Below are 15582 nucleotides of genomic sequence, written 5' to 3' on the forward strand. Positions count from 1 at the left end.
GGATGTAAAAGTGATTTAGTGGGTCAGAATGTTCAATGATGGGTATTATTGTGAGATTATTTTCCTAGCATGCTCCTACTAAATTGAAAATGGGTTTTTTCTGTTTATTGTTTGGGCCAAATATTGTAACAACAACACTAGTGCATTAACTATGCTAAAAGGTCACCAAAAAATACATAAATTATTCAAATTTAGGAAAAGACATATATATTAATGTGCATCCATATGAATCACAACCATTATACAAAAAAATTCCATTTAACTTGAGTTTTCCTAGAAACAGATTTGGAGGTTTCCCAACATGAAATTCCTAAAGAATATGTTGTCTTGAATCCAAGCGTGCACCATATCATAGTTAAAATCTAAAGTCTTTGGCACCCTTAAACTTGGCACTAGTATGAGAATTCTTTACCATACTAAGAGCGTATTTGTGCTAAGAGAGTTCAACATGCATTTACAGCCACATTTTTTCTTAAGGGTGAAAGTGGTTTTGTGCCACATAACTCTATTTGAAGGAAAAATATCCATATCATAAAACAGAGGCAAGCTTGAAATGCTTGTTCTATAGCTAGAAGTATTGTTATGACATTGTTCATAAATTTTAAGTACTTTGTTGAAGGGCTTCAAAAGGATGTAAAAGTGATATAGTGGGTCAGAATGTTCAATGATGGGTATTATTGTGAGATTATTTTCCCAACATGCTCCTACTAAATTGAAAATGGTTTTTTTTTGTTTATTGTTTGGGCCAATATTGTAACAACAGCATTAGTGCATTAACTATGATAAAATGTAACTTTCTTTTTAATTTGACCATGAATATATCTTTTACAAAGCAATATTTCTTAGCTCTATTTACATTAGTGGTTTGATAAGAACATTTCTACAGTCTCTTCACTAAATTTCTTAAAGTTTTTACATTTATGCTTTTTGACAAAAAATGGCTAATGTTTTACCCTAGCTAAGTAAGGATTCTTTAAATAACATTCTAGCTTGGTTCCTTTTTGTTCCATCTAAACTTGACAAAGTGTCATGAATTTACATTGAACAATGTAAGAATCTAGTCTTTTCCAAAAACAATCAGGCCAACTCTTTCATTTTGCAAATTACCTACCAGTTCTGGACATATTCTTTGAAAGTTCAATGCTGAAGGTCTTGTATTTAGGTAAGTGATGCAGAATCCACACCTACAATTCTATTGTTCACAAATTAGACCAATAAAAATTATAGGCAAACTTGGAAGGGTTGGACATGATTGTTCCAACCATACCCTTACTAGCTCGCAATACATATATTCATAACACATACCTACAATACTATTGGTCACCTATTTGGCTAGTGCATATTGTAGGCAAACTGTTAAATGTTGGACTTCGTTGTCTCAAGTTCACACACTAGCACTAAAGATGCAACTTATTGTGTGCATCCTTAGATATATTTGAGATTGCAAGCTAACTATTTAAATAAACGCATCTATAAAACTTCTATATTAGCAAAATAACCATCAATATTTTTTTTCTAGCATTTTGGGTTGAATTCACAATAGTATGCTAAAAAGTGTCATTTCAATGTCTGTAAATTAGGATATATAAATGTGAGATATGTACTTTGCATCTTTGGGTTATCTCCTTTTCAAATATGAGCTTTTTTAGGCTACATGTTAATTGTTTGAACTTTGAACTTTGAAGAAATTCCTGAATGGACTTCGTAAATACTCGAATAAATGGACTTTGTAAGGCAGTGGTACCATAAATTATGTTATTTCAAATATTTGACTTCCATATTTTCACAAAATACAATGTCCTCAATAAATACTTATATTTATAGATACTTATGTTTAGGATTATATGTGTGTTACGGCAGTTCCTTTATTTTTTACTATAATCCTAATGTTCACGAGCTTTAGCTGACTTTTTTCGTCAATTTTTCATAGAATATGAAAAATATTTCATTGTCAAAATGTGGCAAAACTTACATTTCTCCTTATTTATTTTTTTATTGTTCATGACAAGATAATCATGTTGTCGGAATGAGGTATCCTATAGTCTGTTTCAATTTGTGGATTTTTTTTTCCTCCCATTTTTTACAAGGATGTAGATTTCATTTTCATGTTGATGGTTTTTGCATGTATCTCATCTAGCCCCAAATGTTGGTAATGGAGTGGATCTTGAGAATTAGTCGTGGACACGGACTATCAGAGGTTAATGTTACAATACCATTTCCACCTGGTATCAGAAAAATTTTAATGTTCTATGACATAACAAAGAGTTGTTTAATGGCAGGGTTGAAAGGGAAACCTCATGTCTTAGTTCTAAGTCATTTATTTGTGTTTCTTAGCTCTAAGTCATCTGTTTTGATTTTGAGCTTTATCATATCAATTATTTCACTAATCCAATATGCATTTCCTGTATTTCTCACCCGATGTTAGTTACTTGACATGGTTGATATAACATTAAATTCTAGGCCACTTTTATCTTAAGTCAGAGATTTTATTGATTAAAAGGATGTTCATATATTGATTGGTTTACTTGGAGCTTGATTTAAAAAAGTTTTGTAAATTCCACATGGATGTTATTTTTTCAGGGTGGGCTCTTTGCACTAGTAAGGTCAGATGAGTCCTAGAACATAGGTATACAACAAGCACATCTTTGGCCTTTGTTGTGTATCTGTTATTATTTATATCATTGATGGATGGTTATTGATGATGTAAAACAGAGGATGGGAAGGCCTTGCCAATTCTTTTGACAAAACAATATAAAATGGAGTGGTAGAATTGTGTTTTAAAGGGTGAGCCAGAAATTAGTACTTGAAGGGTAGAACTTGAGAATAGCAAGCTATTTGCTCTGGATCTAGAGACACAACAAACCATGGAAAAAAATGATGGTATTGACGAGTCTTCCCGGCAAATAATTTATAACTGTTAGACCACTGCCCAAATTTCAGTTATCTACAATGACAATAGTGACTCTAGCTTATTTGTATGAATAGCGACTTTTGCCATTGTCTTGTTCGTTTCCTATGAATGATTTTGATTTTCAAAATCCAACTAGTTTGTTGTTAAACTAATTAAAGCTTTGATGACAAACTTATAGTTTTCAAAGCTATTTTCTAAATTTATTTTCTTGAGCAAATTTGTCTTTTTACTTTAGGTACTGTAGATTGCTACTGTGTGACATGCTATGATATAATTGTGTGGATAAATAAACAGAAGTGTTGTACAACATAGTCTTTTTTAAATCTAACGAAACAATATTTCCAAATATAAAGTTTATTAATTAAGGACATCTTTTAGACTTCTTATTTAAGTTATGATTATATTTCAGTAGGGGATTTTGTGTACTCTGATATTGTGTTGTCTCTTTGGTTTTTGTCAGGTAACAATGGTTAATAAGGAATGTGTTCTTGAGCAGCAGGAACACATTTTATTCTACTATGGACAAGAAACTCCATGGTTTTCAGGCATGGCAACAAAAATACAGATGTCAGTGGGATATCCAAAGTCCGTGTTGGATGAATTTAATACTGGTGATGATTTTGATTCCTTGTCAGATAAAGAATGCCACAATTCAAACTCAAATAAACAGAAGCAACTCAAGAATCAAGGTGAAGCTATTGCTTTCTATCCAATTCAATTTTTTTTATTTGTTGGTTGTTGTCATGTTTTGAGTGCGGACTTGTGAAATTCCAAATTGCATGTTGGTTTATGTGAAGGGGAATTATATATATATATATATATATATATATATATATATATATATATATATATATATATATATATAGAGAGAGAGAGAGAGAGAGAGAGAGAGAGAGAGAGATATCGTTCATGATTTCTGAAGATCCATGTTACATTTTCACAGAAGTTTAGATATCATTCAAATATCTAAACACCAAACGACAACATTGAGATTTTTCTTTCACTCAACCTATAACATATTGCATATGTCTTCATCAATGATCTTCTTCCATATGATATCCACTTATGACATTTCCTTTGCAACATTTGGTGCATTTTCTAGTTATATTTCATTTATAAGGTATAAATGTCTTTAGAGTTTCACTTCTAATTGAGTATTCAAATGAACATATTTATTCTCCTATATATAACTATTTTTCCCTCCACCCATTTTTCATAACTTCCATAACCATTAGGTAGGGATCTGCAGCTTCGATGTTGCTTTGCTTGTTTAGTAAAATATTTTCAATACTTTAATTTATTGAAAGTTGTAGAATTTACAATTTATGAAGTTTCAAGGTCTAATTTTTAAAAGTCTAATTATTTAAAGGGTGCTATCTCAATGGAAGAGCACCTGCTTTACAAGCAAGAGGTTGGTGGTTTGACTCCATCATGCCCTAACATCCATATGGAATGGTGATGATCATTTTTTGGTGATGGAGGCTCTTTTGACCATCACCAATGAGCTTTGGTGACATTTTTCGACCCTCAACAAAATATGAAATGGTGACAGTCAACAAATACCACCATATATATGCATCAATAATGACGACCCTCAAAGGTCCATAACCATAAATCATTGTTTTTGATATGAAATGGTGACGGTCACTCTCTGTTATTATAGTCATTATTCGTGACAGACCTTGATTGTCACCACAACACCTATACTTCTGGCAATGTGGCTTTTGGTGATGGTCAATGAACATCACCATATATATGCACCAATCGTGATGGCCATGAAAGATCCATAACCATAAATCATTGTTGTTCATATGAAATGGTGACGGTCATCATCCTTCATTATAATGAATATTCGTGACGGACCTTGAATGTCACCATAACACCTATATTTTTGGCAATGCCACCTGTGGTGATGTTCAATTTTTGGTGACGTTCAATTTTTGGTGACCAAGGCTATGGTTTGTCACCATTGCTCATATAAACTGGTGACAATCGTTATCCATCATTATAAATCATTATTGGTGAAAGACTTTGAATGTCACTACAACACCTATACTTTTGGCGATGCTACCTTTGGTGACGTTCAGTTTTTGTAATGGAGGTTAGGGTACGTCACCATTTCTCATATGAAATGGTGACAGTAGCTATCTTTCATTAGAAATCACTATTGGTGGAAGACTTTGAATTTCACCACACCACCTATACTTTTGGTGACGCCACCTTTAGTGACGTTCAGTTTTTGGTGACGAAGGCTCTTTTGACCATCACCAATGAGCTTATGGTGACATTTTTCGCCCCTCACCAATGTCCTTTTTTCTTGTAGTGAAGGACCTCTCATACCAGTCATTGGCCCTAGAAATATTTGGTGAACTCACTTGACAAACCACTACAACTTTGCCACTAAATGATGGGGAAAAATAAAAAGAAAGGGAGGCCAAACTGTATACTATACCATTTAAGGTTGACTTGTTGACTCCTATACATCCAACCACTAAGAAGAAAACAGGATGGGTAATATAACCTACAGTGGAATAACCATAATTATTGGGCATTAATTGGCAAGAGGTATTGTATTATATTACACTGGATGACCCCAACCTATAAAACAAATTGGACTCTATACCCAAGAAATTGCTTGAGGGAACAACAATAAAGGGAAAGTCAACTCGATGACAAGCCAAAGATCTTTCAGGCCACAAATTTTGGAATCACTTGGCCAAGACAGAGAAATTTTCATAGAGTTAATCAAGTAAAAAATGATGCCCAAACAAGAAAAGGAGAGCCAATAGGCCTAGCAAGAGAAATGCATGAATGAACTGATGGATTCAATAACAGCACTTCCAATAACTACAACAATGGGGCATACAAGTTGAGTCAAAAAACCAAGAAAAAAGAAAAACACAGATACTAATCAACTTGATAGCAAACTCTCCACCTGTCAAACCTACCACAATAGAGGAAGAGGATGCTCTAATCTAGAGCCCACCTAAATAAGTAGAGGTGCAAGCCCAAGCTATCTCATTAGAGTGCACAAAGTCAACAAATATGGTCATTAATATCGAGATCAAGGAGGAGCCCCTTAACTCAGATGCACCTTCAACTGACATCCTACAACAACCGCAACAACCAATCCATTCGAATCGACTAGTGACTCAAACTCTTGTGTTGACATCATCAAAGAAACACCACCACAAGAATTGTAAGGATACGTCAAAGAAACCAAATGTTTCCCAACCAGAACCAACCACAATAGTGTAAGATATATCAAAGATGTTGGACAACTACGTTTTTAGAATGCTTTGGGAAGTTTCAAAAGAAGCAAATGTTTAATGGAACCATTTAAGGAAGGCAATCATTAGATTGTAGCATAAAAAGGAGAAGGAGGAACCAATACAGACTAAGTGCATGGCCTTAGCCATGCAGAAGTTATAGTTGGTTTTCCCAAATAAAATGAATAACTGACTAGATGCCATGAAATAGTTGATTCATCAATTTATTGATGACAACCTACAAATGAGAGCATATGTTGAGAAACTCTAGCAAAAAATCCAAACACAAAAGGTAGAAGAATTATCTTCCATATTGGAGTAGGAGTTCAATTCATTTAAATAAATCAATAATAAATTAGAAGACATTGTGGGTAGGGTAGCCACTCTTAATGTGGTCCTTAATAATTGGTTGACTTATTTGTTGATCACATTTAATCTACTAAGAATCCAACAAATACATATTAAGGACTTGTTAGGCTGGAAATAGTGTGTTTTTGAACCTCGAGAAATAACAACCTAGAAAACCAAATAATATAGGGGGAAAATATAGAGACAAAGTTGATACAGGAAGAATGATAGTGGCTAAGGGAAGGAAAGAAAGATCAAATAGAAGCTTCCAATACTGTTAACTATTTGTAAAACATTCATATTAAGATATAAAGGCTTTAGCAACAAGGTACCCGTGACGTACTCGCCTTCAATGAAAGCTCGCTATCCAACAAGTTGAAATATATAGCCAAAATGAAGACCTTGGAAGTGAAAGCACAATACTTAGTTAGGTACTGGTTGACATTTTATCAACATCTTTAGAGGCTTGCCTCGGTCATATATTAGACAATATTTAGAGAAATCCCACCATTTGCACCTTCACCTCAACCACCTCCTCTATGACCAAATTACCGATTCTTTCTCCTAAAATGTCAGAATGTGGCCCTTCCTTGTGGCTAGCACAATCAACCATTATAGAAGCGGAAGTGTGAGGATCAAATTGGTCGCCTAGAGAGAGATAAAGATGATGTACTTGAATTTTGCACATGGTGATAACATTGGAGAAATTGAATGAAGCTCAGCAAACAAAATTGGTTGATAGTCAGCACCAGTTGCTTCGCCAGCTCAAGTCAGTCTAGCACTACAATTGCGCTGAACCCACTAGCATCCAATCCAATCTTCTAATTCTTCTATTTATTTTCTCTTCTCATTCTAAAATTATTTTTGTAAATGTAATAAGTCCAAATCTCCCCTTCTTCAAGAAAAAGAAGGCATTGAGGCTCGGGGAGATGTTGGAGGGACTAGTTGACTTATTCAAAAAGCTTTATTGAGTCGACATATCCAACTAATTTTTGGTCTATATTGTAAGTGGTTTAACTCCGTATCGAATTGGTTGACCATGTTAGTTAGTTAGCATAATTGTTGTAACTGTCTAGTGGTAGTATAAATATGTATGTACTCAACATGATGAAGTTGTTGTTGGTTGTTTATATATCAATATAATATAAGGATACTTTTGTTGGTTCTCCACTACTATTATCTCTTTCCCTTTTTCTCATTATGCATATTGTATAAGATTTCTTGGTGTGCAATATACTAGTAACTAATCCATAATATTCCCTAGACTACAATGGGGTGGTGCAAGCAACTTCATTCTTTGAAATGATGCTTTAATTCATGATTATTTGGATTTTCTATGTGGCACTAGTTGCAATTATCTCCATCATGAGGTTTGTTGACTATGAAATGGCTTTAAGGTTCTCAAAATTCATTGGGATGTTTAAGTTCATTATGATTATTGATGCTCCAAATATTTATGCTTTCAAAGATGGAATTGACTCTGGTGAGCTCCTTTTGATGTCTAATTGAGCTTCTATGTTTTCCGTGTCACAACTTCTCACTCTAATTTTTATCCTCCTATTTCGACCCTGTTTAGGGCATGGACTTTATTGGTTTGCATGTCTCACCTAGGCTCTTAGGTGTTGTTGCATTCCCATTTAATTGTTGGGCCCATATATGTGGTTTCCATCTCTTTGTTTTCATCTCTCCCTTGTTGAATGGTTATTTATACAAGTCTATTCACCCACTAAACTATGTTCCCTATTTTTAATTTCCATCACTTATACTCTAGCATTAGGCTTATTGTATGCTTTGTTAGTTCCCTATCCTTGAACACCAATTGTGACCTCTAAGAATATATTTGGTTTTATATCCCCTCTTATATTTCTCCTTACCCCATAATGAAGCCCTCCACCTTTACCCCAAGAGTTGTTAGCAGTTGCAGAAGCTCCCACAAGCATTATCTTTCACCCTTTGGATGTCGACCTACCAAAAAATGTCCCCCTGACACTAATCATGCTCACAAAGGTGTAATGTAGATAGTCGCATCCTATGAGTTCCATTTTCCTTTTAAATGATAAATTCAAGACATGGAGAAGAGAATTAAGTGGAAATGTCAACAAATTTCCAAGCAAATAGTAGCAAATTTTAAGAGATGAGTGTATGACCCTAGATTCTCTCTAACAAAGGATACAAAATTTCCAAGCTCATAAAACTCTATTGGCTCAACAAATTCTTCACTACCCAAATTGTAGAGGAACAAGGTGACCCACACTAAGCTCCTTAAAACATGTCGTTTTACCTGCAGAAGAAGTTTGACAATTTATGCAAAAAGGTTCATGGATTGGAATTTGCAAAAGCTACACCATGACATCATTTGGAGACTTTTATGCAACATATTGACCTTGATCATCTACATTGCAGAGTCTCCATCCAATCCCATTCTAGTTGATGGAGAACTTGAGCAAATGATTATAAAACATGTAGGTCCATAGTGCCATTATTACTCTCAAATATAATCTTATTTCTCGATTTACATTATCTGCTAAAAAAATGACAATCCTCTTTCATCTTTTAATTTTTTGCTATATATTAATAATGTATGATTGATTGAAAAAATAATTAATAGATCATATGCTTTTATTTGCTACCATTTCTATAGCACTAATTTCCCTATCAACAAATCGCCGATACTATTGATTCTACACTTTTCCATACCTTATTAATACTTAAAAAAAAAACTTATTAACAAAAAAATTTAACCATAAAAATTTTTAAAAATAAAATATATATTAATATAATTTAATATCTAAATACATTTAATTGTAAAACATATGTATCTATATTTCAATTTTTCATAGATGACGATGTGTATTCATATGATCTAATATGTGTGAACTTTGAATTTTATAAAATTTTATATATATCCTTACCTTCCAAAAGAGTTGGTTGTTGAAAATGTTGTATGCGTTTATTAACTTTATATAGATATAAATTAATTAACAAATACAATTACACAGTGATGCAACGATGCTTCTATTTAATTGAAATAATTTAAACACATATTAACCCTACATACATTCAAATAATCTCACCTAACAACCAATGAAACACAAATCAAGAAAATAGTTCCATTTATACTATTTCCAAATAATTAAAATAAATAACACTATAATTAGTAATATTTTAAACTTTTCAAATAAATAAACTAAACCATTCTAATATCGTAGGATTACAATATGTAAAATATAATAAACAATATAGAAAAAATGTTAAAAAATGTGCTTTTGAAAATCTTATTCTTTACCTTCAAAGTGACAACCATAAGAAAAATATATTAGTGACACGACCCCACGTATACTTGACTTGCGGTGGACAACTCACCACTAGTGCCCATAAACGTTAAACGTTCCTTTCTCTCTTAAAATATTATACCCTTAAACTAAAAGTTGTTGGGTAGGCACATGGATATGGAATCTATGGTCATAAAGTAATGCGGAAGGCTGCATGAAAGAGAATAAAATCCATTCTATAACATGAGGCTGGCCCTACATTTTACCATGCACAAAGTTCATGATCCATTAATCAATTTAACCAATTTATTAAAGAGAAAATGTCATAAAATATTTAAGTTGCTAGGGCCCAATGACATGTGCACAACATAGTTGATCCACCTCTTTAAGTAACTCGGATTCTCTTACTGGAAAAAAAAAAACAACTCGGATTCTACATTGATGTCATCTTGTTTGCATGGTACATCATGAGTTTGTCTTATGCTTCTCTAATCTTTCATTGTATGTCTAAATCAATAACCTTCTTGTATTTTCCAGAATTGACATGGCAAGGTCTTATGCCATCAAAAATATTCTAAACTTTATGTACTATTTTTATTATTCCCTCATCCCACTTAACCTTATCCAAACTTAAAACACTTAAGAACTCCAATTTGTCTTACCATTTATTATTCCCTCATCCCACCTAACCTTCTCCAAACTTAAAACATTTATGAACTCCATTATGTCTACCAGGGAGGTTGGACATGTTGAGAATCATAAGAAATTAAATCCCAAATCATCCCCAAGACTGAAATAATATGAAATAAAGTCTAAGGATATACCTATGCACCCCAGTAAAGTATGAGATTTGAATATGCCTAATTTACTAGATTCAAAAGAATTTTAGAATCTAGTGAAGGTTCTTATTTCAAGTTTACAATGCAAGAACATTGAAATTTTCATTAATGAAATGCAAAGTCTTACCCTTTCATGTTGACATGGTAACATAGTGGTGATTAATTGGACCATGTGTGATATCTTGACTTTCTTTACTAGAAAAAGATGAATTCATGCTATCATTTCGCAACTCCTATTTGGCCCATATGTCCAAATAAATTTGTATTGTTAATGTCATCAAGTTAACATGGCCATCAATAAATTTCAAAGCGGAATTCCCCAACTATCTAAGTTGTATAATCCAGAGCATTTTCATCCACCTAAGCATTCCATATATTGTCTTGGATATATGCTAAATGGTGACATAATGATGTTCCATTGGACATATTTCATACATCATGTAGTTCAAATCCAACCTCCTTGTTCACAAACCTAAGAGCCTACTAAAATGAGCTATGAATCAAAGTTGAGTATGTTGGATAATTGTGCACCTTGAAAACATGAGATGTCATATCCCTTCAACCCAATAACCCCAAAATAAAATAGGATGGACCTTTGGATTATCAATGGGTGGAAAGGGAAGTTTTTGTACTTAATAAGAAAAAAACAGACAAATTTGCTTGACCTCCTAGACATAAAAACACTATAGAAAACAATCATAGTTAGGAAAGAAGAAGACACAGATGAATTTAATGAAAAAAGAAGCACCTCGCTTGACTCAACCACATATATTCCAATTCCATATGGTGCATCCTAAATCCGTCATTTGTCTAAGTGTTATTATCATGAGTGCCACATGGAAAAACTTGAATATTCCATGTGCCAGTTGATCAATCATTACTAACATTGATATGGTGACTTGACATTATCTAAGTATTTGGCATTCCCATGTAATCTTTCTCCATTGCATCAAACAATAATTTACTCATCTAACCTATGCACATGGCATCCCTTAAAGACTATTGATTTAAAGACATGGTAGGTAGTTTTCAACAGTTACTTTCCTTATGTTGCATAATTCATCTCATAGAATTGTTGCTAGATTAGCTTAGATTCTATAATATTAAGGTTCATGGAATGCAAAAAATTCAAGGAATTTTGTTTAGGATTTTGTAAGAGTTCCTTCAAACACCTTACAACTTCAATAGAACCTAGTTTGAAAACCAATGGACCTACACTTCAACACCATGAGGATCAAGGGCCAAATGCCATGTGGCATATTGATGTTGCAACACCAACATGATGATGTCAACAATCTAAGGTACATGGATAGGTGCACTAAGTAAATCCTTTAACGTGGCATAGAGGGCATTGACAAGGTAGGATGGAGAAGTCAAGTGGCATTTTGAAGATGTGACATGTGGTGCTAACATAGGTAAAGGGACCCTTGCCTCATCAAAATGTGTTTGATTATTATTGCTTCAAACTCTAAACGAATTTAATTGAATATTATCATGTATTTTTTATAAACCTACCCTAGAGGATTGCCTCCTTCATGTTTTAAATTGTATAAATCTTTCTAAGACACGATATTATGCTTGATTTTGTTTCATAATGCTTTTAGGTTCAAGAGATTAGGTAGATATTGGCCCCTATGTTCCTTAGTGTTGCATGGATCCTTCCATAGAACCAATCATTTATTAACTCATTTTCATAATTTTATGGGTCCAATAGGATGGGTAAACTGAGATTCTTATGTTGTCCTAGTTGCACAACTCTTCCAACTAACTTGACCTTGCACCAACATTAAACTTCTATAATGCTTTAAATCCAAGGAAAAATCATGTTGATTAAAGAGATGAGACACTAAATATATGTGGGATGAAATATGCTTGAAAGCACAATATTGTGCTACATGTTTCATATCGAGGACAAGACAAGTATGACATGTATGGATTGTCAGTGAAACAAGAGTAATTGATGTGAATAGTGAAGAGACAATATAGGGGCATGTAGAAAGCCTAGCAAGTGTTATATTACCACACTAATAATAGTACGGATAAATCAATGGATGTGTGGACCAATCATATTTGACTATGTGGTATTGATCATCAAAACATGGAAGCTTTAAAAGGACAAGTGGCGACCGTATCTTCTAACATATGAAACTACTAGTGCAAAAGTGTCCAAGGTTTGTAACATGACCCCTCTAATCAAAATTTATGTAAGTATTTGAATTTCAAATTGAGGTAAAATTTAGTTGAGTGTTATAAAGCATTTTAGGTTTGCATGGTCATGTAATTTTTTCCCATCATTTTTTTGTCTACATGATTCTTATGCAAACATAAAGATAAATCTAGCTTCATTTCTAGTTTTTCAAGTTTGACTTGCATGAGTAGATTTTGGCCCTAATATTCTCCACCTTGAACAACTCCTCTTACAAATCAAACATCAAATTTAATAGATTTCATTACATTTTAACTTAGCAAGGAAGAGAAAAAGTTCACATGGCCAAGATAATAAGGACCAATGAGTTGAGAGGATAGGTTGCAGCACCAAAGAATGTTATGTAGTGATATAATGTATCTTATGACATAATCCAAAGATCATTTCATATTGAAATCTTTTCAAATATTTTTCATTCAAATCTTAGTGGAACTTCACTAGGTTTTACAATATTTTTGGTCGGCGTGTCAAGTAGACTCTACCATTTATTTTTTATTTTTTATTTGCATAAGTTTTTTATTGGAACAAATGTTAAACTTAATTGTACTCTATAATTCCATGTTTTATATAATCATTCAATCAATTCATAATAAGAATCTATAATATTTTGGGCTTAGGTGATCAAAGGAAACAAATCCCTTATGTATTTAAGACGTGTGATCATTTCAATGGACCCAACGATATAATACAGTAGACTTGATTAATATTTTAGGTCCAAAGTATGATAAGGGTGGGTTTGAGGAATTAATCTAAGCATTGCATCAAGGATGAAATTCACTTGAAGCCAGTAGAAGCTTCCACATTGCACACATTTAGGGTGTAACATAAGTGTGATAAGGTCTAGTTAAATGAATCTTTATCATAGGGTGAGTTTCACTGTGTCATAATGGTTGATGTGATCTAACTGAGTAGAGGGTTGTTTCAAACAATCACACATCACCACTTGGTACAATGAAGTAATTGAAAATAATAGTTTGCAAGGCAAGTGCACTTGCTTGAGGGGACCACATGGTAATGGAGTCTTAGGTACATATAAACGTGAAGAGCTCTTTCCTTTTGAAAATCCTTCAAGTATTCTATAAGTCAAACTTAAAGGGGGTTTCAATGGAGTTTATAAAGGGTTTGACTCCAAAGGCCAGAAATTTTTTCTTCTATGCTCTCAAGTTGCACAAGTTCTCTTTGAGTCCAATGCTTTATTATGGTGGATGACATAACATTTTTGGTCCAACAAGGTGGGTGAATTTAGCATATTATTTTCTTTAGCACATAAATCCTTCCATGAATCTAGATTTGAGCCTAAGTTAGATTGTATATTGATCTTGAGACTACAGAGATACGTGGATTTGAGGTTGTCAACAACACAATGCATAAATCATAAATTTAACTAGAATAATAATAATAATATTGTGTAGAACACTTTTTATTAGTTTAATAATGATATAATATCCAATATATTACATGTCTTCCCATAATGGCTTTAGGATATATATCTTCCAAGATTGAAAATCTCAAATGTAACATTTTTTTATAAAATTTGGTATATACAGTATGTTTAGCACATTTTCATAACAATGAAAATTCCATTATACCAAAGTCAATAATATATATCTTTTCCAAGGTTGAAAATCTCATCAAATATAACATTTTTTATAAAACATGATATATATACAATATGTTTAATACATTTTCATGATAATGAAAATTCCATTATACCAAAGTCAATAATACTACAATGCAAGCAATGTAATAAAATAATTTTCTCGTTAATTTCAATATTATCATCTATGTTTACCAGCTAAAAATTAACATGAAAAGATAAAATAAACTTATAATAAAGTAAAACAGTTTATGCATACAATTAATAAATTACTATAATCTTATATCATATAATTAATAAATTATATAATATCATATCAAATAAGGAAACCATAAGTATTGGACAACTCATACTGTGAATAATTTTCCAAAAACAAAGAGAATTTTAATGTTCCTTATATATAGTATTAAAGTAAAATAATGTGTTCTTAAAATTAAGAGAAATTGTTAGGCACATGCATATGGAATCTTTGGTTGTAAAGGTATAACACCCATTGTACCACCATGACCAATGAGAACATTAGGGATTGGCCTAATCTTGACTATTCAAAAACTTCATGATCATGGTGCGCACATTCTTCAAGTACTACGGAGCCACTCTTAACCTCGCTTCATACCCTTCCTATAATAGGCTGTGTTGTGTCATGTTCTAGATCATAATAACACAAAGACAAATGCAATTTCACGGTGGGACAACCCCTTGACTTATGAATTGATAGGAGTTTGGATTAGCTAAATGACTTACGAATATTTTATCTTTAATGATTAGCTAAAATCATGCCATGGTTGATCAAATTGAGATCTAGGGATTCGTTCGGGATGTTAAATTAATTTAATATTTTCCTTTTTCATAATAACGATTTTGTATTTTAAAAGTAAAAATGATGTGGCTTTGTCATCGTGCCATCATGGGCCCTTTCTAAATGTTTTGGTGAGCGAAATGTAACACAAATTTTGAGTTGTTTTCAAACACTCTCTGCCATCTCCATAAGAATGTTGTTTTACACATTGTTTGCATGAAAATAGGAAGAAGGAAAAAATATTAATGTTGTTTTACACATTGTTTGCATGAAAATAGGAAGAAGGAAAAAATATTAATGGGAATTTTTTTTAATTATTTAAGTATGGAGAAAGATCAAGA

Source organism: Pinus tabuliformis, chromosome 6, assembly GCF_031772625.1.
Source record: "Pinus tabuliformis cultivar Carrire ecotype Pingquan chromosome 6, CPIR1, whole genome shotgun sequence".
Taxonomy (NCBI): Eukaryota; Viridiplantae; Streptophyta; class Pinopsida; order Pinales; family Pinaceae; genus Pinus; species Pinus tabuliformis.